General features: G+C 50.1%; 1 protein-coding gene across 1 annotated transcript in view; it reads left to right on the top strand.

Moving 5' to 3' along the window:
• Positions 1-5,520: 5,520 nt before the first annotated feature.
• Positions 5,521-11,675, top strand: part of MIDEAS (mitotic deacetylase associated SANT domain protein) — a 67,098-nt gene continuing 60,943 nt past the window's right edge. The window contains exon 1 of the mRNA XM_042990074.1: positions 5,521-5,620. The gene's annotated coding sequence lies outside the window, so the exon portion shown is untranslated. The remainder of the gene's footprint in view (positions 5,621-11,675) is intronic.

The raw sequence follows: 11,675 nt of genomic DNA, 5'->3' as shown, positions 1-11,675 counted from the left end.
CATGATCTCACGGTTTGTGAAGTTGAGCCCCGTGTCAGGCTCTGCTCTGACAGTGTGGAACCTGCTTGGGATTCTATCTCTCTCTCTCTCCCTGCCCCTCCCCAGCTCTCTCTACCTCTCAAAATAAGTAAATAAACAGAAAAAAAAAAAAAGAAGAAGAAGAAGAAGAAAGAAAGAAAGGCTAAATTACTTGTCCAAGGTCACGCAGCTAGTATGTGGCAGAAGTGGGACTTGAAGCCAGGCAGTGTCTGTGCAGTCCAGAACCCTTGTTCCTGACCACCATGCCAAGCTGCCTTGTCCTCTTGGTTTCCACCTGTCCCCAGGCCTCTGCTGCCACCAGCTCTGGTAGGTGGCCTTGTGGTCTACAGCAACACCCCCAGCACTGGCTTCTCCCCTTTGCAACTTGCTGCTCATTTCCCTCTGTTCTCAGTGGTGCAGACCCATGATCCTCCCCCGAGCTTTGCCACAGGTAGTCTTGCCCCACCGGGGCAGTCACACAGCAGGCTGTTTGCTCACGATGTGACATCCATGCCATGTGGGAATGGGGACTCAGGAATGCTGAGCCTCAGAGCCTCTCTGCTGACTTAGGCTTGATCACCAGGGTCACTTTGACATAACTGCCCCTAGTTTAGTATAAAGCCCCGTGTGGGGCAGATTCCTCTCAGAAGCCCAGTGGGAAGCGGGGTAAAAGCCCCTCTTGTGCTTACAGTAATACTCATTAGGTAATGCACCTATCCTGCTTTCCTCTAAGACCTGAAGAGGAGGAAAAGCATGATGCCTTTCTGACCTTCCTCTCTCTCCTCTTTCTCCTTCCTACCATCTGGCCCGATGGAAAGGGGGTGGGTACTCTCTCACTGCCTTAGAGCTGGCTTAACGGTCCTGGGGGGGAAGGGGTCTGGGAGCTGGTCCTTCAGGCTTGGCTTTGATTCACTAAGGGAGGAGAATTTGGAAGGATTAAGTCACGGCTAGTTCCTTCAACTACACAACGGGACAACACTTTGAGGCCAAGCCCGTCACAAGTCCCCTGTGTACAGGGGTATTTATTACTCTCTAAACCTAGAACTTTCACGCTTCTTTGCCTGTATATAGGGAATATGTTTTACACTGTGACCCAGACAAATATGTACATATATATTACAAACAACCAAACCAAAAGCTACACAAACAACACTTATTACTTAGTACAATGCATCTGATCATTTTCAACGTAGTCTTTTTTTTCAGAAAAGGAAGGACACTGGTGGCAGCCCATCATTCCTGTCCCCAGGCAGACTTACTTGCTTCCTTCTCTGGGATCTCATGGTGCCCTGTGTGAAGCTTCTCATGTCACACTGTAATTTACATGTCTTTCTCTCCCACTAGGGAGAGACTTTGTCCCTTTCATCTCCGCATTCCTAGCACGACTACCAGCAGACATCCAGGAAGTGTTCATGGAAGGAGTGAAGGAAAAAAGGCCAGTGGTTTCTCTTTTCATGGCACACGTCCCCTAGTTCTGGGGTTGGAGAGCTTGGACCTTGTCAGCGAGAGACCTGGGCTCAGGGTGGGACCCCTGTGGAAGTTAGTTCATATACCTCCCGCGGAATGGACCTCGGTGGGCAAAGAATGAAGACCAGAGGCTTTATTTCCCCTCCTTTGATTTCTCTCTGAAGCTGACCTGTTGGCATCCCGGGGCCAGAATGCCTTTGTGTTCTCCTCCGCAGTAATTTAATGCCGTAAAACCGACTGCTGCAGACTCAAAAATCCAGGGCACTTGGCGTTTTTGCAAAGCCAGGCTCTAGGAAATGTTCCCGTTGCTGAACACATTGGATGTGGTTTAGGTAGCAAAGCAAATGACCTAACAAGGAATATATGTGCTGAGCCTGGTTCCTGTTAAATTAATAGATTCACGTTCTGGCACATCCACAACCTCACAAGTCATAGCAACCGGATGACGGCATGGCAACACAGCAGCTGTGGCCACTGCACGTGAGAAAAATCAGAGCCGAGTGTCTCTGGAGAGAAAACAGAAATGGGCTCTACAATCGCCAGCTTGTACGTGACTGGCTGAGGCGGGGGCGGGGGGGGCAACCACAAGTAGACGCCTGCCCTAGTTAGGGATGCAGGAGTGTAACATCTCTCCCGCTTCATAAAACTTTGTTTTGTGTTTTCAAAGTAAATAATTTGCTCCAGTCAGAGAGGAAATGATGTTGAGAGAGAGAGATACCATCACGTGGACAGAATGTTCTTTGTAGCCCTGGAAGCAGTGTGGAGGTGATTCTTATCGGGGATTGTCCACGACTTGCTCTTCAGCAGCAGGACCACAAGCCTTTCTTTCTAGTTTTAGACCTGCACTGAAATCACTTGCCTCTTCCGGCTGTCAGGCTCGAAAGCCCTTCTTTCCACCTCTTCTTCTAGGACCGAGGTTGGACCCCACCGCCCCTGCGTGTGCTGAGGCCTCAGGACCAGGATAGATGCTCTGAGGAAGAGGAATAGGACACCTGGACAGATGTCGATTCTTGTGCAACAAAAAATATCTGCATGTACTATCAGGATGGTGACGCCCAACACCAGGGCTGCCTGGGACTCAGCAGCAGCAGCCCACACCCCCTGATCTTGTTTAAATTCAAGGGTGACCCTTGCTCTGCAAAGAGGTGAAGGCTGGGCTGTCTGTTCTTAGGACTCATGTGTTACCCTTAGGTCTGCCCCTTCCTCCATGTTCTGCTTTCCAGGTGAGGGACCAGGAAGCTGGGCAGGGTTGTCATTGGGCCCACACTGACTTCTTTTTTGTTCTGTGAATTAGTTACCTATGGCTGTGTAGCAAATTACTACAAAACACAGCAGCTTAAGATAATAAACATTCAGGAGTGCCTGGGTGGCTCAGTCGGTTAAGCGTCTGACTTTGGCTCAGGGCATGATTTCACAGTTTGTGAGCTCTAGTCCCATGTTGGGCTCTGGGCTGACAACCTGGAACCTGGAGCCTGCTTCAGATTCTGTGTCTCCCTCTCTCTCTCTGCCCCCCCCCCCCCCGGTCGTGCTCTGTCTCTCTGTCTCTCTCTTTTAAAAAATAAACAATAAAAATTAAAAAATTTTTTTAAATTTTTAAAAAATTTTAAATTTTAAATTAAATTTAGTTTTCAATAATTTTAAAATTTTAAAATTTTAAATTAAAAATTTAGTTTTCAATAAGACCACAAACATGTATTACTTTACAGTTTCTGTGGGTCAGGAATCGAGGCAGCTTAGCTGGATGCTTCTTCCTCAAGGGCTCTCATTGAGGCAGCTGCCGGCTGGGGTTGAAGGTCTCATCTGAAGGCTCGATTAACATAGACAAAGGGGGGAGTATCCCAAGCTAACTTATGTGGTTGTTGGCAGGCCTCAGTTCCTCTTCACAGGGCGGCCTTCGGACATGGCAGCTACTAGCTTCCTTACAGTGAGTGATCCAAGAGAGAGCGAGAGAGAAAGAGGGCACCTAAAATGGAAGCCACAGTTTTTTTTATAACCTAATCTCAGCAGAGACATCACGTGATTGTTGCCATATATTATTTGTCGGAATCGAATCAGTTAGTCCAGCTCACACCCAAGGCGAGGGGATTACACAAGGGTGTGAATACCAGGAGGCCAGGGATCACTAGCAGGGGACTGTCTTGGAGACCACCTACCACAGCTTCCACACCGTGGTCCTCCAGCAAATTCCACTCTACAGAGGAAAAGCAATGCATGTGTGGGCATATATAAGTGTCAGGCCTTCACACATTTACACCATCTGCTAATTATTCCTGGGCATGCAGAAATCCTGAATATTCATGAAATTGTGACTGAGAATTCAGAATCACAACCCCGAACAAAGAAATACTCTGCTCTTGTCCTAGCAAATACAGAGTATCACATGGTTGTTTTTAGAAGTCTGGGTGACATATTCGCTCTACTCCCCTTGGTTATATCATTGCTTGCCGTAAGGAGGATGTACTAAGGAATTACTTCTACCTATCCCCAAACAGAAGTGGGCAATCCCTCCACCATCCCCCCACAATAGTATGATGCAGTAAAAATTTCAGAAAATTGTCATTATTAAGAGTCTAACAATGCATGTGTATTTCTCAAAGCGACACTATTTTTCTTACGTGGTACATTTTGTATTTATAATGTGCCATTAATAATGTCTGGGTAGAAGTCAGAACTAGCACATACGGGCTGAAGTGTGGGGGATTTCACGTTGCTAGGAGAGCCTCATCTGCATACTCCCAGTCTTGGGAGGATGATTCTGCATTTGTGGCTTCCCATTAGATATGAAGGCAGAACTGGGGATCATTTGCCAGATGTCACTTTCCATCAGTTTCACATCCATCTTTCTGGACAAAGCCTTTACTCTAGGGTTTCCTGTGCTTTAGTAAAAAGATGAAGCATTAGTATGGGAGATTCTAGGATCTGGCCAACGTGCTAGTAGAAGCAGCATTTGGGGAAAAAGGGAAAATTGTTGAGCCCCAACCGATGCTTTTGAACCACCTTTAAAAAGCTCCCTGTTTTCCGCAACAAGCTACAATGAAGCTAATGTTTCTGTTATGAAAGCCCTCCACTGCAGTTTCAAATGTCTGCTTTTTTTTTTTTTTTTTTTTTTTTTAACCATAGCAAAGGCTAACCCGGTTTTCTCTCCAGCAAAGCTGGAGAGAACTCTTCCCTAAAGATTGCTGTTTGACTACTTTGTTGCTATTTATCAGAAACCAAAAAAGGTGGCTTTTTGTTGCAGTTTTTAATACGGCGAGCGAACTTATTTGGGGGAACGATAAATTTAAAATGACTTGCCTGATGCTCCTCTTCTCGGGACTCCACCCTACCCTCTAAGTCACTTTTGGCCCGTGATGAAACGCGGAATGCATCAGGCCTCAAAGAGATCTGTGAGTTGAGGGTAAAGGAAGAGGTGGAAATCGCGGGGGAGGATTAGAACAGAAACCATTTTGCAGCCCCTACTTGGACGCCGAAATAGCCCCCTGAGGTGTGAGATATGGTAGCCGTCCTGCGCGCCTACAACGAGTGGAAATGTCGAAGGACTAGCGTGCAGACCTTTGGAGGGAATGTGGGGCGAGGAAACCCGCGTTTGAAGGCCCAGCTTAGGCGTTATTTGGCAAAACACAAGAGCATTCTGCTTTCTGACAGCACCTTCTAGCCTCAACGTGAAACTGAAAAACTTTCCCTTCCTCCTCCTCCCCCCTTTTGTTTGTGCGGTGGGTGTGTTTCCCCTGGAACCCCAGCTCGCCGGGGTCCCTGAACCCAACGCCACCTTCCAGACCCAGCCTGAGAACACAGGTTCGGTCGCAGTTCTTCGGCGCGGAAACGACCCGCAGGGGTGCAGGCTCGGCGGACGACTGGCCGCGGGGCCCTGGCAGCCGTGGGCGAGCCGAGCTGGGGAGTCGGCGCCCGGGCAACCGGGGCGCGCAAGAGCCGGGGGCGCGAGCGGGCGGGCGGCTGCAGGGCCCGGCGCGCCACCGCGCGAGCCGCTGGGTCACAGCCCGGGCCGCGCCGCCCGCTCCGCGAGGAAGTGACGACTGCGCCGTCCCGAGAGCAACAAAGTTTGAGTCTGCGGGCCGCGCTCGCCTGCGCCCAGCGCCCCGCGCCCCTCCGAGCGGCCCCGGGATCGAGCGTGCAGGTGAGCCGCGGGCCGGGCGCCCCCTCTACCGCCGGGGCGCCGGCGTGGGGCTCGGAAACGCGTGGGGTCGGGGCTTGGCCCTGCGGGCGGGGATGTGGGGGGCCGGGTTGGGCCCGCCGCGCTGGGCGCTGGGGTGCGGGCGGCGCTGCAGGGGGGAGGGGGGAGGGGAGGGCGGGCGCTCCGTGGCCGGGGTCGGAGGCCCCAGGCTGCGCCCCTGTTGTGGCCGGTTTCCCGCGGGAGTTGAAACAGCCGGGGCTGCAACCGGGTGGCCCGTGTGCTAAAGGAGGGGTGCGGGGAGGGGCTGCCCGCGGCCTGCGTGCGGAGCTAGTCGTCCGCCCAGCGTCCCGCACCCCCAGAGGCTGGGCGCAGCCGTCCCCCAGCCCTGCCCGGTGCTTCCCAGGGGGACGTGTTCTTCCTCTTCGCAGCCTTCGGTGAGGTTGCAGGAAGGAAGTTAAAGAAACTTTCCCCCCACTTTTCTTTTGCTCGGCCCTCCAGTGACGAAGAGCAGAGCAACTCGGACTTTTGGGAAAACAACCCTGCTCCTTTCCAAAAAAGCAAAACCAGAATTGCCCCCAAGCCCCCTTTCAACAAATCGCTCCTGACTCCCCCATTCTTTCTCCTCCCACACCTCGTCCCGAACCTGACAGTAATCCCTAAGGCCTAACACTTTGCAATTTAGCCATAAAAACTGTCAGCACGCCCACGTACATATGTGAATGTTTTCTATATAAAACTCCGAAACCCGCTTCCAGTGGACTCTGTGGCATCTCAGCTCTCTTCTGTTTTCTAAAACTGCTAGGGCTGCAGGATTGTGCTTGTGAACCTTACTGGTGGTTCCCGCCGCCCTCGGTAGCCTCGTGGCGCAGGGCTTTTTAAAGAACAGCTGAGAAGTTTATGACATCCCTGCAAAGTAACTCAGGGCTGGCAGGCCGGCCGGGCGGGCGGGTGGCGGCCAGGCTCCCTGGCTTGGAGACTGCGACTGTAGCAGCGGCGGCCCGGCCGGGGCAGCGGCGGGACGGCGTTGGTGTGCCGGAATGTACGTCGGTGCCGTGGGGACTCCGACATGGGATGTCTAGAGGGTGAATGGTGCAGTTCCTAGCAGCAGCTTCCTGCCGGCCTGTAATTACGGCGTGATTGCACAGTCAGGCATTGTTGGCGTGGATGTTTATACACAGGCTATTGTGCAAGACCTTGGTGGCAGGGAACAAAACGCAGATTTGCATTGCAAATGCCCAGGACAGATCTGGGCTTGATCTGCAGTCACCAAGTTCTTTTTTGGCCTTTAGTCTTAGCTAGGTGATTTATTTCCTTGCCTCTCCCTTAACCTCCGACAACTTGCCAAACACCAGAGAAGTGAAGGGGACCCAGGAGGGCAGACCCCTCCACTTCCACCTTAGGCAGCCTGAAAACTATCCCGGGAACTGTGCCCTTATTTGTGTCTGTAGAAAATGTGGGATGACGTCAGCAGGAAAAGGAGATGGGAGATGGCTATCAGCCTCCCTAAACGGGAAAGCAGTTTGAATTAGCAAAATTGCACGGTCGCTTTGGAGTGGGGCCTGGTTGCAAAGAGGACACGTCAGACATGTGTGACTGAGCTGGCGAGCTCGACTTTGAGCCTTGAAGCGTCAGCTGCAGAAACTTAGTAGGTGGGTCCTAATTCCTTTATTGTCTTCTGGGCAAAGGGAAAAGTGCTGGGGCTTTGAGACTGTGTGTCTGTGATGGTGTCTGGGGTGGGTGGGGCGGCACCCGCAGGGGGGGTGCCTCAAGGACATTTTCTCCAGAAGAGCCCCCTGGCCCATTTCCTGAGCCCGGTCTGCAGCCGCAGAGCAGGATGGGGGTCCTCATACCTCCTGAGCTTCTGCGCTGCAGGAAGGGAGCCAGGCCTGCAAGTGTGGAAAGAAGGCAAACAGGTTCTCCTTGAGGGCCTCAGATGTGGCTAACTGTAGTAAGAGGGATGTAAAAAACAGTCAAAAAGCTTGTACAGGATACAACCAGGGCCATTCTGCTCCTACCCCGTATCTTTTTTTTTTTTTTTTAAGTTTATTTATTTTTGACAGAGAGACACAGCATGAGCGGGGGAGGGGCAGAGAGCGGGAGATACAGAATCCGAAGCAGGCTCCAGGCTCCGAGCTGTCAGCACAGAGCCCGATGCGGGGCTTGAACTCATGGACCGCGAGATCATGACCTGAGCTGAAGTCGGACGCTCAACCGACTGAGCCACCCAGGCGCCCCTCCCACCCCGTATCTTAACCCACTCTCCCCATGGCCTAGGTGGAGGACTGTCACGGGGCACCTCTCAGCCCTGCACCACGGGGGTGCTGTGTGACCCTGTGGCACCGTCCCACCGCAGTGCTGGGGCTGCCTCTCCGCTCAGAGCGCCAGGTACTGATAGCGCGGGCACACTGCAGCTTCCCCATGCCTGGCCTTCTCCCCAACCCAGTAACTGAGTTTCACCTGAAGGAAAAAATGCTGTTTTGCAGCCTCATGCCAGCTGTGTGTCATGGGCACAGTGTCAAGTTGTCAAACCAAAACATTAGGGCACAGTCCCTGGCAGACACCTATGTGCTTCCAGAGACTCGAGGAAAAACATATGAAATCAGGACGTTTCTAGAAAGTCTGGGACGTACAAGCACAATTGCCACAGGGGAATGAGGTTTAGCGCAAAAACACCACCATGGTAGGAGTTCCTGAGTTGCACAACCTTCTGTTCTGGGTACATTTGTGTTTTTACTGAACTTGACTGTCAGGGTTCTGGTTAAGCTGCATCACCCGATGCGGTTGCTTTAGTAAGGACCTACTGGTGCCCAGCACTAGCCCTGAGGTGCAGAGGAGGGGAGCATTCCCTTCTGACCCCAAAGAAAAGACAGTTTTGAGTTGCAGTACTTAGTGTTAATTTAGAACCTGCAGAGACTGAAGGTGCCCGAAGGACCTTAGGAGTGTGGGCAGGAGAACAGAGGAGAGGGACCCCTTGCAAAGGCCAGAGGAAGAAGGAAGCGGATTTCCTGGAGTTGTGGCCCCACCAGGCGTTAGTTGCCTGCCCACATCTTCAGCTCAACCTGGCTGATTTTTGTGCCTAACTCAGGCCCTTCTCCTGGCTTGCCTGGAGTTGTACATGGCCCAGGGTAGGACCGGAAACATAATCCCGACTTCCTCTCCCACCTTATGTAAATGCTGATTTATGGCCTAAAGTTGCTGCCCAGTTCACGGCCCCTGAGCAGCCCTGCCGCCTCACTATGCACGACGAGGAACAATATTGAAAAAGCTCTGCATGGGAACCGACAGATTTTAAAAATCATTTTGTTTCAAGAGGAGAAACTGTTGGAGGTAATTAGCAAGCTCAGCAACTCTGGCGAAAACCCCCAAGTGCCACTGAGAGAGGCCGATGAAGTCCCTTGCAAGAAGCTGGGCTCAGAATGAAGGCCTTTTATGCTCTCCAGGCCTGATATATATATATTTCTGTTCATCTGCCTCCTCCCAGCTGCCTCACTCCCTACACCACAACCCAGTGTTTTGACACCACAACTAACCTCCAAAAAAGGAGGCAGAACACCCCCAGCTAAAAGAGGGCATGCCCGACTCTGAAGAAAGTGCTACAGTTTTCCAGATGCCTGGCAGTTCTGTCCTGCAAATTTGTTTCCTTCTTTAAAATGTTCCCCCCTTCATTTCTCGCACTCAGTGAAGCATCTCTTTGTAAGACCCTTAAACCTTTTTTTGTCCTCATCTCCGTGACACAGGGCCTTGCTTTACGACTTTCTGACTTTCTGCACCAAGTGCTCCTTGAAATATACACAAGGCTTTGCATAAGCCTCGGATAAAAGGCTCTCTGTAATGTCACTTAAGATGCCTGGTTGCAAGAGTCACCCTCTTGCTCAGCAGCCTTCAATGGCTCCCCACTGTCTGCATGGTAAGGATCAAACTTCTAGGCTGGCAGTCAGGGCCTTCCACACAGGGGTCTGGCCTCTGCTGATCTCCTGCCCTAACCCTCTGCTCTGACCCAGTGACCCACTCTGTGTGTTTGTCCAAACTGCTGGTGGCAAGCATTCCTACCTCTCATGCTTCCCTGGAAGCCTGGAATGCCTTTTTCTTCTGTTCTGCTTGGCTCAGAACAGAGAAGCAGAACAGAACAGAGGTTCCTGCTTTCCCTCTAGCCCTGTTCATGTTTCCCTCTTCAAGAACTTCCCCTGTCCCATCCTGCGGGGCATCCCCCAGGGACTCCAGTAACATCCACTGGGCTGAAGAAGACCTTGAAACCTGGCCTAAAGGATTTTTAACATTTCCTTTGGCCTTCACTCATACCCTTCATTCAGCTCCTTCAATGTGCCTTTGTGTGGATCACTTTTATCCCTTCTTAACTAAACTGGAAGTCGCTGTTTTAAATCTATTTGTATCTTCAGGCCTGGTGCTCTACTCACAGCAAGTCCCAGTAAATATTTGGTGATGAGGATAAAATGGCAACGGCTATCAAATATTGTCCGTTTGTGTGTAGACACACACAGCCGCGCCAAGCACCAAGGACCAAGTTCCTGGTCTGTATTCTAAACGTTTCTCCAGCCTTGCCTCCTCTTGCCCGTTAGCCTCTCTGGCGCCTCCTGGCTTTGCACTTCATTGTTCTGTTCCATTTCCAGTACCTCTTCCCCATGGGCGCCAGATGGTATCTGTCCAGCTTCCACACCGGCTCCTCCTTGTCCTGATTTGAGCCCCGTTGACCTGCCTGCCCCACAGTGTCCTATGCCTGAACGGCAGCTCTTAGGGAAGAGCATTTGTCATCTGGGTGGCCTGTCCTTCCAAGAGAACCAAACTGTTAGAAGGAGGAGGGGCCACCTCTCAGGCAAGACTTTTGAGGAAGACAGAGAGATGCTTCCCGGTTAGCTGCAGGTCTGTTGTGCACAAAGAGGCATTGAACCTATAAAACTAGGCTAAACTATAAAACTGAGTCTCTGGGAGATCCTGGCTAAACCCTAATATTGGCCTTGACTGGGAGGATTCTGTCTCCACCCAGTTCTCATGCTGTTAACCTCAACCTTGCCATATAAGCTAGATGCCTTCTTTTTGAATTGAGCTACAATTCACAAACCATAAGATGTACTCTATAAAATAGATTCCTTAAAATTTTTGTTTTCTATAAAAATGAAATCTGGTAGATTCTCACTCCCATCCCAACTTTCTATTTAAAAAGGTATAAATATGGTTGAAAATTCAAAAGAGATGTTGTATAGCATAAAGTTAGTCTCAAAAGTCATTTCAACATAGAAAAGAGATTGTTATACATATTATGCCCACATATACAAATGCAATAGAATTAGAGAAATAAATATCTATTTTAACCTTGAGGGAAGGAAGCCCTTCTTAAGAAAGATACAAAGCAGAAGCCATAAGAAAATATTGATAAATTTGATAACATGAAACTTTGAAAAGATAAATTTCCCAGTCTCTAATGTTCCCATTTTTTCAATCCTTCAGTGTCCCTGTCTTAGGCAGCAACAGTTTGTCATTTTTCAGCCGTGCTTCCAGATGTAGCCTCTGCAGATTAAGGAAAGTATGAATATATAAACAAGTTCTGGCATACTATACACAGGGTTCTGCATTCTGTTTTTCACTCAATGTGTCTTTGAGATTATTCTACAACAACGCACGTAGAGCTGCCTCATTTTTTCCAATGGCTAGTACTCCACTGTAGGAAAATACCCTCATTTAATTAAGTAGTCTCCTACTGGAGAGCATTTGGGCTGCTTCCAGTCTTTTGCAACTACACATAATGTTGCAGTTAATAACGAATGGACTTTTAATTGAAAGTTTTGAAGAACATACATGGGTGAAACTAGAATTTACAAAGAAAACTATTTCTGAAAAGTTATGTGTAAACCACATTTAATAAACCAATAATTTCTAGAATCTGCTGTTTCACTAAACAGTCAACTTTTAGAGCTGACTAGGACTTCAGGGACTGTTTTCATCCAGTCCCTGTTTCATAGTAACTGCAGTAACAGCATCTTAGAGAATCCTGAGGTTAAGAATGTTGGGGCGCCTGGGTGGCTCAGTCGGTTAAGCGTCCGAC

The sequence above is a fragment of the Panthera tigris genome, chromosome B3 (assembly GCF_018350195.1).
Source record: "Panthera tigris isolate Pti1 chromosome B3, P.tigris_Pti1_mat1.1, whole genome shotgun sequence".
NCBI classification, from domain to species: Eukaryota; Metazoa; Chordata; class Mammalia; order Carnivora; family Felidae; genus Panthera; species Panthera tigris.
The sequence above is the reverse complement of the archived record's forward strand: the minus strand, read 5'-3'. Positions and strand labels throughout refer to the sequence as shown.